A 16,823-nucleotide genomic window follows, 5' to 3' on the forward strand; every position below is an offset into this window, starting at 1 on the left:
GAGAGCCAAAGCTTCTGGATGTGATTTTCGTCATACTCTGTGACACAGCGACACAGCCGAATTCTGGAGCACATTGAAAAAACTTCAACTCTCATTATCACACATTGAAAGGGGCCTTGTGTGGGCTGAGGCAAAATTCAGGGCGAAATTGGACAAGCGCAATATTCACTCACGCGTGACTCTTCCTTTTGGGCGAATAGTTCGATACGTTGGTCCTTGTGCTCTGCTGATAAGCGACAACTTCAACGAACTGTTAAACAGCCAGTTAAGGTTCTAGTTTTGGTGCTGTTTCTTCGTTTATTTGTGTTTACCGATTATTGGAAAGCAGCTTTCATGAATAAAATTTAGCAAAAAGCATCACTGTCATCTGCTGCGAAGATATTTGAAAGAACTAGCCAATCTTGGATTTTACAATAACACAACAATCCCAAGCATCGAAGCCGAGGTTGTGTAGATTGGAAACAGCAAAATGGGATTGAAATGTTGGATTGACCTACACAATCACCTGACGCTAATCCCATGGAAAATGTTTGGGCAAAATTTGAGAAAACAAATAGGAGCGGTCGAGCAGTTTTCAAGACAAATTCAGTTGATTTGGAGCCGATTTCCTCCACAATTTGCGCAGAAATTATAACAAAAATGTGGCTCAAATATGTGAAGCCATTATAGCTAATGGTGGAGACTATACATTTCATTGCATATATTGGCTATAATAAATACTACAAGCCCATCCAAAGCAGTTTGAAAAAAGAAGACACCATTTTGTTCAACATAGTCCCCTTTTAGAAAGATACACTCCTCCCTCCACCGCACCTTCTATTTCGCCAAATGCGGCCGTGTCTCCTTCAATTTTTCATAGAAGCTGTCCAATAACTTACTGTAGTATTGCCCAGTGATAGTTCTTCCTTATTCTAAAAAATCACATCCCAAAAATCGTCGCTATGACCCTTCCCGCCGATGGGATTGTCCTCGCCTTCTTTGGAGCAGACTCACCGGGTGAAATACATTGTTCTGATTGTTTCTTAGATTCTGCTGTGTAATGATGAATCCATATTTCATCAACGGTGACAACTCGACGCAAAAATTCCTTCGGATCTAGCTTAAATTGTTCCAAACACTGCTTCGAAGTTAACAGCCGCATCCGATTGTTGTTCAGTGTGAGCAATAGCGGCACCCGGGCCGACAATTTTTGCATTGCCAACTTATCCCGTAAAATATTAATTGCTGTTCCGGTCCATATACCTATGGCCTCTATTACTTCGCGCACTTTCGTTCGTCGATTGGCGAGAATCGTGGTATTTTTGAATGATTTCCTCGGTAACCACGTCTGCCGAGCGACTTGGTCGCTTCTCGTTAAAAACGAATGTTCACCAACGTTTAAATTCGTTGAACCAATATCTACTGTTATCATAGATGGGGAAGCATACCTATAAACAGCATCCAATTTTACTTTTATCTCCTCGCATTTTTTCCCATCTAAAACCAAAAACCGAGTTACCGAACGGTACTGCTCTTTTTCCATCCTAGCGAAAATCACGAAACGCGTCTTAGCCGAATAGCTGCCAAGCCCAAATTAACCTATCAATCAGTCTGAAATTTGTTTTGCCGTCGTTTGTGCTTATTTAAATTAACTACAGTGTACTCTCTCTTAAGCAGACACCTAAGGGACTGAAAATAGTGTCCGCTTATGGGAGGTGTTCGCTTAAGAAAGGTGTCCATTAGGGGAGAGTACACTGGATTTTGTGTTGTATTTAGAAGACTTTCTTAATATTTTTTTTTTAATTTATTTATGTCATCATCATCATCAAGTAGCGATTACAGCTCAGGGTGAGCTTAAGCTTCATCCACAATCCTCTTCCAATCTGCACGGTTCATAGCAATGAATCTCCAGCTCCTAACTCGTGGCTTTTTCAGGTCGGCTATGGCTTGGTCAAGCCAGGTTAACCTTGGACGTCCTCGAGCTCGGGTCATTAGACAATTCGTTGATAAAAAAGATTTTTGGGCGCGGCTGTCTTCCATGCGCACAGTGTGCCCTAACCATCGAAGCCTTTGGGATTTAATGTATTTCACGACGTCTTCTCCCTGGCATAAGTTTAGCAACTCATCGTTGCAGCGTATGGGGCCAAACACCCTTCGAAGTACTTTTCGTTCGAAAACTCTTAAGCTACTTTCGTCTTTGCTTGTCAATGTCCAGCACTCGCAGCCGTAGGACAGCACCGGTAGTATTATTGACTGGTAGAGGCGGAGTTTACATTCACGTGTGAACAGTTTGGACTGCAGCAATTTTGTGTGGGCGTAATAGGCTTTGTTTGGTGCATTGGGTATTCTGTCTTGTATTGTGTCGTAACTACTGTTGTCATTTTTTATTAACACTCCCAAATATTTTAAGAGTTGAACACCTTCAAAGGTTAATGTCCCGATTTGGATGTTTTCAGGACTTCGTCTTTCTTCGCTGCAGGAGACCTTCAGATATTTAGTTATGCCTTTATTTATGTACATTTTTAATTAATTATCGTATCATCATATCTCATTTGGCACTCACGTGCTTTGGGCACTTCATCCACCCATGAAAGGTGAGGCTTTCATATAGGCTTTCCCACCATTGCCAACTTTCTTATAACGAAGCCTGTAATACTCATATATCGCATCCTGGAGCCTATTAACGGGACTTCAGCACACTTTCTACACCGACGGATCCAAAACCAGCGATGTTAGCGGATCTGAATAGTACTTAGACGAAGATACCTAGTACTCCTATGCGACAGGACAGATGGCCATGGTATTCTTTTGCGGAAGTCTATGCCATCTTGAATGTAGCAAACTGGCTAATTGAGAAAAAGTTGCGTGGTAGTAGTATTGGAATTTGTAGTGACAGTCAAGCTGCACTGAGAGCCCTTGCTAACCCATGCAATCCACCCAATTGGTTGGTGTACGTAAAACAAAACTGAACAAAGTTAGTCTTATTTGGGTGGCTGGACGTTGCGGTATTACAGGGAATGAGTTAGCTGATAAACTGGCTAATAAAGGCTCTGCCAACACACCACTTGGCTCTGTACCCTTTCTAAGTGTCGATTCCGCATCGATTCAACTATGAATTGACGATTTCATGAGGTCTACCCATAGAAGACGTTGGTCTGTGTTGAGCTCCTGCAGAGTAGCCAAGTACTTTGTGAAAGAACCAAACGGAAATTAGTGACCTTTCTCATAAAACTTAGCAGAAAAGACCTGTGCGTATTGGTAGGTATAATCACAGGGCACAACGCCTGAGATCCTCATAAGACTACTATGAGAATCATTGATGACCCAATATGCCTGTCTTGTCGTGAAAATGAGGTCACTGCAGAGCACTTTCTCCTTGCTGTCCGGTGATTTCTAGAAGCAGTTTTAAGCTGTTGGAGGGCGATGTTTTGAAAAAGTTCATTCTTTTCCTCTTCCGGATCTCTTAAGATGCATCAATGAATGCAAAAGATTCGGGGAAGAGTGACCCCTAACCGATTTGCCCTTCTTAAATATATACTGGCGCGTACACTCTTTTTTGGGTGCTTGGCCGAGCTTCTGCTCCTTTTTGTGGCGTGCGTCTTTATGCTGTTCCATAAATGGAGGGACCTAAAGTTTCAAGCCAACTCCGAACGGCAAATATTTTTTATGAAGAACTTTTTCATGACAGAAATACACTCGGAGGTTTGTCATTGCTTCCTAGGGACGACAGCTGTGCGAAAAAACGTTTACTTCTTTTTGGTTTTTCACCGAGATTCAAACCTACGTTCTCTCTGAATTCCGAATGGTAGTCATGCACCAACCCTTTCGGCTACTGCGGCCGCTTGGTTTCCTTCGTTTGCACGTGACCACGAACAGCAAAAAACGTGTTGTTGCGCATCAGCACACCATTTTGGAATTGAAATATTTTTCTTACAAATTCTACTTTTCCTCAACTTCTACTCAAAAATTCTAGAGTTAGCAACCCAGTGCCTTACTAAGGAGACGATTTGGCAATAATTGAATGATGTTATGGACCAACCTTTTCTTTCTTAACTTTACTTTCCTTAGTAGTGAATTAATGGTATAGACTACTTCCGACAATATTACGCAAAAGCAATACCGTCAGACCAAAAGATTTTCAATTTCGCATTGGCCTCGATATGCGATTCTACTATATACATTTTTCCACTAACAGGTGTTATTTTGAATGGGATTGCGCTATTGAGAGATGATTAACGATTTTTTATGGCCGGAATTGGATGGTATTGATCTGGACAACGTTTATTTCCAACAAGACGGCACTACGTGCCACACACGCAACGAAACCATTGATCTTTTACGGGAAAAGTTTCCGGACCGTCTTATCTCTCGAAGAGGTGATCACAATTGGCCACCGAGATTTTGTGATTTAACACCTTGTGACTTTTTTCTTTGGGGCCACGTGAAAAATAATGGAATTCGTGAGGCTATCGAGGGCATAGGGCAGTCACTTCAATTCGGTTATGCAAAATTTCATGAGAAGGTTATTGTCCTGTAAGCGCGGCCGTGGTGGCCATTTGCATGATATTTTCCACTATTAACAGCATACCTTCTTCTAATGAAATAAACATCTGATCATTTATATTAAAAAATAGCATTTTTCTTTGAATATCAAAAAAACACCTCTTATTGGAAAATCTTTTATTTTGGCCGAAATTTTTCATAATAGTGGGGCAAATTTTACTTTTTGGGTAATTTGAATATAAAAAAAACCGCACCACAAATTGCTATTCGTTCCAATTTTTGCAGAATTGAGTCGAAAGTAACTGTAAAATTTGTCAAGCATTATTAGATAGAAGGCAGAAGCGGCTGCCACTAGAAACAGCAGCACACTTAGCCGAAATACAGAGGTCAAATGAAATAGCAGCAATTTATTACAGAGTTTCCATGCGAATTAATACACACACACACACATACACGCACACTTAATAAAGAATATTAGCGTATAATTGTCAAAATCGCACTGCAATTTCTATATTATGATTTTATCACCATTTTCCCAACGGCCAAAAATTCGTTACACTTCGGGAAGTATGCCACAGTGGCAAGCAGTTCAACTTCAATTGATGTCTTGCACGCCACTTTAGTCATCAATTACGCACGCAGTACACAACGTACGATGACTAGTCGATTGGATTAGTTTTTTTGTTGCTTGCTAGCCGAAATACACGTACATGCATATACATACATATAAACATTTCTGCACGATTACAAACATTTATTTGTATGCAAAAAATATGACAGCATTTTTTAAGTTCTGCGCGTACGCGGTACGCTTATGGCCTTTAACCGCGAGACACATAAATTTTATGGAGAGCAAAACGAATCGGAAGCCAAGTTAAAAGACAACAAAGAGATAAGTTTAAGTTCATCTGAAACGGAGCTCGTTATACCCCATGCATTTATAGTCCATGCAGCATTTAATGGACTCAAAATAACATGCACTCAATTTTTGCAAAATGGCTAGGAAATATTTATTATCAGCCGTTAATATAATAGGTTAGGTTAGCCTGGTTGGCAACAAGCCACGCATAGACCTTTTGGTCCCTAGCAATACCAGATGGAGACCGGCCTCTATGAATACCGAAAGTAGACATCATGTAGGATGTCAGCGCTTTTGACGAATCTAGGCAGAGTTGGGAGATTTGCTTTTGAGATGTCCGCCAGAGAATGGGGCTCCCAGGCATTTTAAACGCGTTTTTGATAATGCCGGACAAACGCGCAGAAGGTGTTTTAAATCCTCTGCATTTCCTGCATTTGTCCGTGTTAACAATGCCTACCTCGTACGCATGTGCAGCCAATAGATTATGACCTGTTAGCATACCTATGATAGTTCTGCAGTCCTTTTGCGGGAGCGTAAGTACGAATTGAGTCAGTTTTTTGTCTTTAGTTGCTGTTTTGCATGTGGTCAGATTAGTCCACATAGGTTCCACTCGCCTTTTCATGTAGTCGTCCATTTCATTGTATTTAGTGGTTTTGGTATGCCGTTCTCTTGTTAAAATGGTAGTCTAACAGCGCTTTTTACTATCTCATCTACTATTTCGTTCCCCATACTGCCTTTGTGACCAGGTACCCAGTAGATATGCAGCCTACTGTTTGCGGCTAGCCTTTCTATGGCCTCCCTGCTCCGTCGAACATTTTTGGACTTAATACAATATGCGTTTATTGCTTTTATTGCTGATTGACTGTCCACGTATATATTAATTGTTGAGTTCTTTCTTGATCTTGCGTAGGCTAGCTCCGCGGAGTAAATATATTAAATATTAGGGTAATTTAGGTTGACCTGGCTGGCTGAAAGCCATCACATAGACCTATTGGTTCTTACTGGTACCAGATGGAATTTGACCCTTATGTTTCCTTGTAGTAAGCTTCTTGTAATAACCCTGCGTCTTTGCGAATCTAAGCAAGCTCTGCAGCTCTAACCCCGAGAGACATTCTAACCTTTCATACAGCTCTTAAACATTTCATTGGGGTTCTAGCTAATGCAGGGCAAGAACATAGTACGAATCTGGCGTATTTATCTGCAGTCCGTGCACACATGATTTTCGCGGGTTTCCACTGCTAAATTGTTTCACCTCCTCTCCGTGTTTTCATGTCAGCAGCGATGTCATCATCTACAATTTCGTTTCCTGCAATGCCATTATGTAACCGTCTGTCTGCGGCTAGTCTCTCTATGGCTTCCCTGTTCCTAAGAATGTTTTTAGATGAAATTTCATATGAGTTTATTGCCTTTATTGCCGCTTGACTGTCAACATATATGCGAGGTCTGTTAGTAAAGTATCCGACTTTGTTTTTTATTTCTAACACCTGACAAATTTGAATTACGCGCGCTTGTATAAGCACACCTGTAACCTTCCTGCACATGTGTGAATTTTTTCCCACCCGTCCCTAGCGTCAGTTGCTGTCAAGCAGTGTGAACGTAACATGGTATTTAGTGCTCTCGTCGGTTTTTGAATACAAGCAAAATGACGGAACGATTGGAGCAGCGTTACTGCATCCAATTTTGCCAGAAACTGAGTGATAGCCAGGTGGAAACCATTCGAAAGACTCGGACGGCTTTCGGCGACGATGCTATGGGTATCATGTTGGAGTTGCTCGATGTTCTTGCTGGTGCTATTTCTGCAGCCTTTCCTCCCGCAAAGACTTCTGCTTGAAAAATACTACAATGGTCAGGGAGCTTAATTGGCCACCAGGACCTCCAGCTCTGCGGAATAAATCCCTGCACCTACTCCGTCCATCATTTTCGAGCTGTCAGTAAATATATTGTATTAAGAGTATTTGGGTTAGGATTCATTCCTTTTTTCCATCCCTCTTTTCTATTGTTGTTCGGAATCGCTTCACTCAATTGTATTTCGGAGTCATGTAATCCGTATTGGTCCGGTAACTCATACCTATTGAGCAATGCCCGAATACTAAATATCCACTTAAAAAGTTCTGAGCGTTTGATATCGATGATGAAATAAATATTTTCGTGCTTATCTTAACTTCCTACGCAATGATGTGCCATATGTGCTCACCTGCCTGCCGACTCTACGATTTCCATGATTTTATCAGCCTTTGTCCGAACTTGCCTCACTTCGACATCCATAATTACAGAACGAAATCGTTGGAGCCACTACTTTGCTGTTGCATTCCATAAGTAGCAAACCATTGTTTGGTACCTGCTCCGACTTTTCACTTTGGTCGTAGTGAGGCTGATAAAGATATAGAATTTTTTTCGCTTTCACCTTTAGTTTGGAACGATATAGCATACAACCAGCTTACCCAAATGCAAAATAGTCATTGAAATTTTCTTTAAGTGTAAATTCACCTTCAAATCGCCTTATAGTACGTGCGTTGGGCTATACAGTGAATTGAATTGTAGAAGGAAAAAATCCATTATTTTTACCTGTCACTGAAGGCTTTATTCAGCGAATGTAGAAAGATCTGACTTAGATCTCGTTCAAGTGGCTTTGAATGGATTTTTATGCAATGTTTAGCTCCTGGCAAGCGGTAAATGAGAAATGTAGCCAAACTTTAATAAACCCTTTGTATTGAATTCCAGAAACATGAAAAGTACGATCTAAGAATGTCTCAACGAAATTGAAAAAATTATGATAAATGCAAGATACGCATAGCAACGTGGAGCTTAAGTTTCCTCACAGGACGAAGCTTTGAAAAAGCCGAAGAGTTAAAAAGTCGCAAAATTGAATTCGCATGCGTCCAAGAAACTAAATGAAAAGGCAACTAGACTAAAATAATTGGCTTGCGCTATAAACTATTTAACAACGGGGTATCGTCAAGCCATAACAAAAAATGATTCTTCTTGTATGAAAACCGCTAAAATCTGATCGTTTGGAAAGTGGGAAGAGAGTCCCATGCAGACTCAAGTCAATTAAACTAGCGGCAGAAGAGGGCCCATATATAAACATAATTTCGGCTTACGCAAGTGGGTTGTGACACATTTACCAAACGAATTTTCTGGGAAGAGTTCGAAAACCTGCTATTCAGTATCGCCAGAGAGGAAGTAAAACTTCTCTGTTGCGATCTAAACAACCTTATTGGCGAAACAAGTGAGGCATACGAAACCATACACGGTGGCTTTAGTGTTGGGTCTAGAAACGCACATCGTATTGATACACTGGACTTCGCACATATACTTGACTTGGCCATAAACTGGCATTTCAGCAAGCCAAAATAACACTTGATCACTTACAAATCAACTAATGCCGCAACGCAAATTGTGACGGCGACTCTGTCAAATTTTTCAAAGACTGCAAAGTCACACCTGGCGAGGCGCTAACAACGCAACATAGATTGCTCGTTGCAGATTTTCGGGTGGCCTGGAAGAGGAACACTAATAAAACTAATTATTCACCAAAAATTAAATTGCCTTTACTCAATACAGTTAAGCGACGCGTACTGACAGAAGACCTTCTTAACTTCATTGCATCAACTGCATAGGACTGCACATCAGCAAATGCCATGTGAAATACGTTTCAGAACTACTGCTTAAAAGACTGAGCGTTCATAAAATCCAAAAGGCGGCATGGTGGTGGAACGAAGAAGTTCAACGTTAATGTAGACGCACGTCAAAGCTCAGCTTTAAGCACTTTTCTCTTTAATCTGCTGATGGACTTCCTTACGCGTAAATCCAAGGCATCCTCACTTGGACACCGCTGTATGCAGACGATGTAGCCCTTCTGGGACTCGACAAACCCATGTTCCGGTTACCGTGCTTGAATCGAATGGGCTGCGAGTAAGCAGAAGCAAAGCAAACACCAAAGGAAAGACCGAAGCAATCGAGTTTAATTTTGCCACAGTGAGTTGTGAGAGCCCAGCTCTTACAATAAATAACTTCCCCTTCAAAACCGTTGAAAGCTTTAATTACTTGGGCTCGCATGTCAGCCAAGATGACACCTTCGAACGATAATTTAATCACCGAATTGAATGTGGAGGACAAAGCCAAAGAGCAGCCTCCAGTGTACTGAGCGACAAGAAAGTTCCAGAAAAATTAAATGAGAAAATCTACAAAAGCATGATCAAGCTGGCATTGATATATGCATCCGAGTGTTGTTCGACGTAAACTGAAACTGCATGCGGCAGAAATGGGGATGCTAATGTGAACCAGCGGCGTCACACTGCAGGACAAGATTTAAAGCGCCTAGGAAAGCCGCCTACGCTGGTACGGTCACGTAATGAGAAGACCAGAGATTCACGCAGTGAGGCAGGCGTGGCAGATGGAGGTAGCGAAAAGAGGGACAGTTAAACCACCAAAAACCTAGAAAAACACCATTGAAAACGAAAAGCGATGCAGAAATGTCAGCGAAGAAGCGACTCAGGATCGCGTTAGCTGGAGATTTCGCACAACAAGAGTCGACCCGAAATAGGATAAAGCCAGGCTAAAGAAGAACCTCGAGTATTAAATGTAGAAAAACTAAAAGAGAAATACAAAAATATCCATTTTCATACAAAACTGAGGATCAAGAATAACTTTTTGTACCTTTGATGAAGATGAAATTGCATTTTTATTTCCTTTCGATATTTGTAAGTATAAGTATAAGAAGCGGAAGAAGAAATATATATTTGGTGAGCATTCTAATAAACATTATTCATATTTTCAACGACCTGGCTTACGTTTTCGCCTTTATTGATGGAAAAATGTGAAATATGGCTTTTTTTCTACCTGCTGGTATCCACATTTGACGCGCTATCAAACAAAAACTTTTTTAGTACGAAGTCTTATCGCTCTAACGCCATCTAGACTAACCCGATCGTATTCATATCGTACGAGATACAGATTTTAAAATTCATCTATTGGATAATTAATGAATTTATTTTTTTCTCATTTGCAATACAAAATCCCTGTGTCAGAAGTCAGCCACAGCAGTGAATACTGAAATTAAATGAAAGGCGGTTAAACTTACATAGTTTCTGCATTGGGTATGCAAGAGCATCAAATGAATTGGACCTGCGCGTGCGCAATCGCGAGATGTAATCGAAGCGCAAAGTGGTTATCGTTTAAGCCGATGCATCGCGAAAAGCGCAATCGAAGCGGGCGGGCGTTGACAGTACGGGTGGAAGAGTAATAAAAACGTAAAACCGCAGCAACATGTTGCAAAAATGCAACAACACCATGACACACACACTTATATATAAAAATTATGAAGAAGAAGAAACCCAAAAAGTGCCAAGTGCTGCCGCTAAATCATATAAATCAACAGCATTTTATTTAATTTTGTACGAAAATATATTTTTTTTATTATTATTATTGTTTTTTACTTCTTTTCCTTTTGATAGTAACATTAAAGGCAATCTTCGAAGAATATTCGTGAATTTGCAAAATAAAATTACATCGATTTACTGATATGAATCTGGCGCGCGCAATAATAATTCATTTTATGATGCGTTTTTGAATTGAAAATTGCCTATAAACGAGTCCGCAAGGCCGTCTGCAACAAGTGCACAACTACAAGCTACACTGCACCCCATGCACACACGAACACACACATACATATACTCGTATGTACACACTCTTGTTTACGAGTATTAATTTACAAAACGCCGAATAAATCGCTTAAACAAAATAACTTTACGGCCACAGACCACCGCTCACGGATTAACGCGCCAGATTATCGGCAGCAACAGCGAAAAAGCGAACATACACCGAGCAGAAAAAAGAGTTCAATGGAATGGCTTAACATAACTTGAAAATGGCAGCATGAGAAAGTCGGCTGAAAATCAAGGAGCATAAAGTGGCCGTATGGAGAACCTAAATGTATGCGCAGGCGCAACATTTAGCTACAGCTTCAAGCATACATATATTGATTGTTTGACCACAAAACAACCAACTGGTGAACTAAAAAATTTTTGCGGCACTTATTATAAAATATTGCAGTAGATGCGGCGCACGTTACTGTTGCCAACACAGGCAAATTCACAGCGAACAGTGGGGCAGAAGACGGGAAATTAGTCCAAAATAAATTAAATCAAATCTGAAAGAGAGGAGGAGAAATTAGTCTACGATAAATTAAAGCAACTCTAAAGCAGAAGACAAGAGATTCGTCAAAGCTAAATTAAAGCATCTCTGAAGAAGAGGACGAAAAATTAGTCTAAAATAAATTAAAGAAACCCTGAAATTTCTGCAGATAAGTATGATACATCAGCACACATAGGCCTGCAAATGGCTATTTTAGGACACCAAATGGATACAAGGTATCTCCTCTCTTTCAACCAGTCAAGTTAACTAAGCAGCTAGCATATCTTCAACTCTCTCTCTACTCTGTGTTCACTTAAAAGCATTGCATCGGAAAATCTGTATCTTCTCCTCTATAATGCAGAACTCTTCTTTGTCTAGAAAGACCATCGTGGGCTCCGTGGGTCATTCCTCATATCCCCCGATAACAATATGGCCCGTATGTAGTCTCATGACTACAGATATTTCTCTGCTACCGAGGGAGAAGAGCTCTTCCAATTTTCTCAGGGTTCACTTAAGGTACAAAAGTCTGCCCGTATATGCAAATGTTTTTACCTCGAGTGCGTTTCTTGGCGGAAGAATTTCCTAATATCTAATCTACAAAAAGCAAGCGGCATACTTAACGTCTTCCCATTCCCAGTTTGACAGTCGGTTCGATGTTACTAAACGTCTCGGATTTATATCTGGTCAATAACTATCAAACCTGCAACATGTCCAAAACACTTTAGGATTATTAATGCTGTGACAATGAACTTAACCTCTTCTCACGTTAGTGAAAGTGGTGGAGAATTACCCCTTCATACGAAACAGATGGCAGGAAGATCTGTAATTCACATACCATTCATACAATTTCTTTATCGATGGGTCCAAAATTGTGGAAGGAGTAGGAGCTGCTGTCCTTTGACCGCTATTCGATCTCCAAAAGTCTTTTTCAGACTCCTCAATCACTGTAGTATATATCAAGCTGAAATCTATGCGACAACAAAAGCAACTGAATTAGGACTGGAGTTAATACTCGGAAAAACATTTTCATTGATAGCCAAGTGGCTATTAAAGTAATTATGGATCCTTGGACTAACTTTGTGTGTCCAACAATGTAGATCCAGAATGGATGAACTCTACGGAAACGGGCAGGTCACTATTTACGGGATACCAGGACATAAAACAATAGAAGGAAGTGAGAGAGCCCATGAGCTCGCTGCAGCAAGCATTTGCTTGCCGAGATAGCACACGTCAGAAACATACCTATCATTGTCTTTTCTGTAAACAGATCTAAATGAGGAAGTAGCTCTGGAAACGCCGTCGATATGGCCACACTTAACCTCGTGCTAAAGTGTTAAAATACCAAATACCAAAACTGCAAACTTTATTTTATCACTGTCTAGGAAAGAGTGCAAAATATTGGTTGAAGTACTGGCGGGATAGTGGCTCACCCCACATCACGTAGCCAAAATGGGATTAATCCAGAGCGATGCGTGTAGCACATGCAACGAATCGAATGCTAGGGTTACTTTAGAACACCTACTTTGCCACTGCCCTGCTTTTTGTAGGACTCGATAAATGTTTTGAATGAAACATTTCTCGCACAAAATTTTTTGTTTCTTTTGCTTCGTGACTAGAGCGATAAATGCTCAAAGAGTTTTAGCCGATTTTAACAAGGCTCGCAGCCGTTGATCTTTCCAACCAGAAGGGTTTCCAGGAGGCTTTTCTCCTCCTCTGGTACCACCATCTAGTACTACAGCGAATACTTTCAGATCCAGAGCATTTTTATCCAATCGGACAAGATGACCTAGCCAGCAGAGCCGCTGAGTCAGTATTCTCTTCACCATGTCTATGTCGCCGTAAAGTTCATATAGCTCATTGTTCCATCGCCTACGATACTACATGTCTGCAACGTGCAAAGGTCTAAAATTCTTTCGCAGAATCTTTCTCTTAAAGAGTCCAAGTTTCTGTGACTTACGTTAAGACTGGCATGATAAGAACCTGATAGAGTGGTCGTTCTGTTCATCGAGAGAGGTCTTTACTACCCAACTGCCTACAAAGTGCAAAGTATCACTTCTTGGCAAGAGAGATTTTCCGTTGGATTTCAAAGCTGGCATTTTTATCGGTGTTAATGCTGGTTCCTAGATAGACTAAATCAAAATCATAATCGTCAGCAGTGGCTTAGGTGCCGATACGCGAGTGCCAACTGTTTTCTGTGACAGGAAGTATTGCACCTTGCCCTCGTTCAACACCAGAACGTCAAGCTGGCCATGACCTATGAATACAAGTTTACTGCAGTTGAGCTCTGGTATCGCACACATATGTATATACAACATATATTTTTTTGGCGTTCATTTGGTAAAAAAGCTGCAGTGTTTCGCACTGCAGGTTTGATTCAGATGAAAGAAAATTCTCGATCAACTTGGAGAAATATTTTTGTCTGAAGAATTTGAGCAAACACCTTCACATTCTTTACGCAACGGTTTTTAACATTTTGCCTTGAAGTTACAGTTTATCAAATTGTGTGCTAATTAGCGAAATAAAAGACTTTGATTGGTTTTTAATAATAATAATGCATCACAAGTTCCTCTTTCAGCATAAAATTTTCTAACCGCAGGCCCACTATGCACGCATTGAAATGTATGCACGCCAACATGCTGCACGTTCGTCCGCTTAACTCACGCAACATAATACGCTATCAACAATACGAGTACATGCAGAGCAATGGCAAAAGCTACTAATGTCATCTCGTAAAATTTTATGCTTTTGCATATCTAGAAAAAAAAAAAAAATCATGTAAATATTTTGTGAGGACATCCCGAGAATGTCCCGATGGTCATAGCTGCCGGTGTTGCAACATTTAGGCGTCTACTGTTTCCCATTCATGCACTTATTGTATGTATTGCAAATCATCACCAGCTGAATGTTTGGGCTTGTCTCATAAAAAACAAAAAAAAAGGTTATCAACATCACTCTGGTGTTAATTCATATGAAAAGTATGCTTACTTTAGTTTTATATTGCAATTTGCGCTCAATAAAAATTGTCCGTGAATGATGTACCTGTACGTTTTCCGCATGGGGAAAATGTGATACTGCTATTTAACGCTACATTAAATAATTTCTTAAGTTTAAGGAAATATAATAGTAATTTTGAGTCACTTGATGCTTCATTTTGATCGGAGCTATGAAACCAGTAAAGTAAATCCTGGTTTTGTTAACAGAGATTATCTTTATATCTCCGCAGCCTTCAAGCTAGAGTATGATCATCGTTTGAGCTGGCTTTGGAAATAGTTAACTCTCGAAAATCAGCACTCAAAATGCCCAAACTGATGTAGATCTACATTGAAAGTCGATATTTGGCATACCGCCTTCGTTAGCAACTAAAAGTTATAGAAGGTTGGAGTTACTGCATACCGCAGCCAAAGATATCCTTACCTTACACTTCTTTAAACTTCTTTGACTTGCCATCCTCGCCGCATACACATAAAATTATGTTCTTTTCAGCGCCTTTTGTTAATATTTTGAATAACAATTGCAGGAGATACAGACTCTATTACCTTGAAAAGTTGAAAAAATATTGTTCATGTGTTTCTCGAGAAGACATTTTTTATTTCAAAATAAGGAACGTGATTTGAGTACGTTACCACCTTAATTGATATGGGTGATGGGTCCTAAGTTAAAGTGTTAAAACATGGAGGAGCGTTTAGGCAAATGAGTTCAAAGCCTTTTGTGTTACCAAGGGAACTTTTCTTAATTATTGTATATTTTTAATTAATGAGACTAACCTCATACGGCGGCCGCCGTAGGCGAATGGGTTGGTGCGTGATTATCATTCGGAATTCACGGAGAGAATGTAGGTTCGAATCTCGGTGAAACACCAAAATTAAGAAAAACATTTTTCTAAAAGCGGTCGCCCCTCGGCAGGCAATGGCAAACCTCCGAGTGTATTTCTGCCGTAAAAAAGCTCCTCATAAAAATATCTGCCATTCGGAATGGGCTTGAAACTGTAGGTCCCTCCATTTGTAGAACAACATCAAGACGCACACCACAAATAGAAGGAGGAGCTCGGCCAAACACCCAATCAGTTTGTACGCGCCAATTATAAACATATTATATATAGTATATATATATATATATATGATAGGGAAAGCTCGTCACTCGGCATCACAATGGGCTATAAGCCTGAGTGTGTCCCACAGGACAACCGCTTCAACCTGACCTAACATATGATTCTACATCTATATTCTATAGTATCCGAAATGTGGACTTGTGGCAAATCACCGAGCAAGAACCAATCCAAAAGCAAATAAGAGAGACATGGAAAGCTTAAGCAGAATAGCACTGGAATGGAACCCACAAGAACACAGGCAATCCGATCGTTCACAAAATACCTGGAGGCGTTCTAATCTTCATGATATACATACAATTAGAAGCAGTTGACCAAACGTGGGATGTCGCAAAGAGAGCAGCAGTTAATAGAATATGATGTAAATGTTTTGTTGAAGCCCCATTTTCCAATTGGAAAAATAAAGGAATAAAAAAAAGAATTCTATATATATACATGGGTAATAAGATGCTACAAATAAATTCAGAAAATATTTACCCACAAAGTTACTTCAATATGTAGCGAACTTTTCCACACTCTATTCTGATTTCATTTCCATATTGATTTTTGACTCGCGCCTGTGAAAGGTTGACATCAGCTTTTATCACCTGTTGCCATTGTCACTTGTTCGACATGCAATTTTCTGCAATAGTAAGTCAACAATTACATATGTATTTATTTATAAATTCATACAAACATATATTACAAATATATTCCTAATTCCTATTCTGCCTGCGTTGCAATTTACATTATCATAGCGCCCGCGGTGAAAATAGTTGGGCCATCGATAGAACAAAGCAGGGCTAGGGGTATATGTGCATGTACATACTACATATGTGTGTGTCTTGGTATGAAGTACAGATATCTTTGCATATTAATTGGTGTAGGTTTGAATGTTAGTCGATATTTTGCCTTGGATATTTGAATTGCTTATCAGCACGGCAGAGCACTGAGCCAGGCTGAGTTATTTGAGTTGCGGAGGCGGCCGTCAAAAGAATGATCAACTTTGTTGAAGTCGCGAAATGCAAATGACGAATTGAGATAAGCGAGTGCATAGTTAATGCCGAGAAGCTTATAATGCGATTCTTGTTTTTTTTTCCTTTTTGCATTTTGATCGTTTTTTGTGTAATGCGGTTTTGCATCTTAGGCATGCAATACGTTCAGGGCTCGACCTCCATTGTAAGTACTAGGCATTAAAAAAGTGCTGCGACTCAGCAAGCTATGGTTTAACAACCGAATATACAGATGTGCAAGTAAAATTTA

The sequence above is a fragment of the Anastrepha ludens genome, chromosome 3, assembly GCF_028408465.1.
Source record: "Anastrepha ludens isolate Willacy chromosome 3, idAnaLude1.1, whole genome shotgun sequence".
Lineage (NCBI taxonomy): Eukaryota > Metazoa > Arthropoda > Insecta > Diptera > Tephritidae > Anastrepha > Anastrepha ludens.